This window comes from Lolium rigidum, chromosome 7 (assembly GCF_022539505.1).
Source record: "Lolium rigidum isolate FL_2022 chromosome 7, APGP_CSIRO_Lrig_0.1, whole genome shotgun sequence".
NCBI lineage: Eukaryota > Viridiplantae > Streptophyta > Magnoliopsida > Poales > Poaceae > Lolium > Lolium rigidum.
In genome coordinates, this window is record NC_061514.1 from 226,849,836 (window position 1) to 226,851,824 (window position 1,989).

The window sequence follows — 1,989 nt, forward strand, 5'->3', positions numbered from 1 at the left end:
GTTTTCTTAGGTACATAAGGGTCCGGGTTAATAACCCGGGACTGCTGCTTCGCTTCTTCGCCGGAGGTGGATTGGGGGCGGCGTCGCTTACCCGCCCGGGGCGGACTAGGGGCGGCGGCTGCTTACCCGCCGGAGGTGAATTGGGGGCGGCGTCGGCCCTCGTGAAGGAGGTGTAGGTGAAGCACCACCACCGCCGCCGCCACCGCCGCCACCACCACCACCGTAGGGGGTGGACTTGTTGGCGCCTCGCCCGGAAACTTGATAAACTTCTTCTGCCATAGAATGAACTGGCGCTTGACATCTCCAAGTCTTGTCGCCCCTTCAGGTGTAGCAATGTCAATGTCCGGGTCCTCAAACCCTTGGACTATCTCCTCCACCGTGACACGAGCATAGCCATCCGGAATGGGGTTGTTGTGGTGGAGTGCTCCGGTGGTAAAGCACTGCCGGTGGCTACCTTCATGGACATGTTCCCGATAGGATAATACGGATGACATGCTTTCATCTCCTTTATATCGTCCACGGGGTAGCGAGGAGGCTCCGGTGCGGTAATTTCGACCACCGAGCTGAGGCTCCGGTGCAGCAATTTCAATCGTCGGTGCACCAGCCGGTGAGGCCTCCGTGGAAGCCACGCTGCTTCTTCTCTCGCGGCTTCCGAGATCCATTGGATGATCTTCATGCTGCGCCCGAGCTGCATCTCTTTCGGCTACTAGTACACTCACGGTTTTCTTCATCACATCCATTTCCGTTACCAACTTCGCCACAACATCCGCATCCCGATCCATCTTTCTCTTACGGCTTACGTAACCATACGGGTCATCGTTCGCGGGGAACCCTACTTTCCACGAAATGTCCCCGGGCATGCCTCGTACACGTCCTCCGTGTTCGGGATTCCCGAGGGCTTTTGTCGGGCGTCGTTCTCTCGTTGAACTTGATCCTCCCCTCTTGAGCATCCCTCATTGCCTCAATAAGCTTTTGGGTGGGTTTAATTATTTTGCCACGATAAACACACTCCCTGTCTCCGGGTTCAGCGATCCCCCATGCCCGTACCACCAGCTTTTGGCCCTTGGGTCCCATCCCTCCGTACCTGGACGGATTCCTCGCGTCCTCAGCTCGTTCTCCATCTTCTCCCACCTAGGCTGCCAAAAGCGATACCCTCCTCGGCCCCATAATATGATTGTACTCCTTCTTGGCCGCATTCTTCTTATTTTTTTCGACATTTCAAGGAACTGCTCCGATTTCTTTTGCTTCACAAATTCTGGCCAATCATGTTGCGGTTTCTCATATTGTCCTTCGAAAACCGGAGTCTTGCCCCGCTTGACAAAGTTATGGGCTAGTTTTTGCTTGTATTTCCGGAATGCGTCGGCCATCTTAGAAAGAGCGAAGCTGTTTGACTAGCTTGTACCTCTCCTTGTTTTCCTGAATCTTGTTACCCGCCTCATCTTTTCTGCGGTATTCCGGAGGTAGAACAAAATGTTCTATAAGCTTGTTGAAGCAATCTTTTTTTGTTCTCTCATCGACAAAAGTGAAACCAAGACGTGCCTTCTTTGGCTCATTCCACTCCTGGACGGTGATCGAGACGTTGTCTCTAACAACGGCTCCGCATTGGCTGATAAACTTGGTGGCGTTCTTGCTGGGCTCCAGCGGCCTGCCGGTTGCTTCCTCGACAACCTCGATTGTGCATGTTTCGTTTGGTTTCATCGTCTTGGTTGCGCCACGCTTTGACGACGACGTACTCGATTTTTTCGACGATCCGGCCGAGGGCTAAAATAAGAAAGAGAGTCGCGCGCGTTAGTACACACACATTTATTCAAATCGGTTAGTTGTATCACCAGACGCTCAATATGTATATATATATACCTCGGCGCCGGAGGTGGTTGCTACTTCCAATTGAAGATCGTCGTTTATCGACGTTTCTTCGGCATCATCTTGCTGACGGCGCCCTTCATCTTCACACTCAAGGTTCAGATAAGAAGAGATATCATCTTCTTC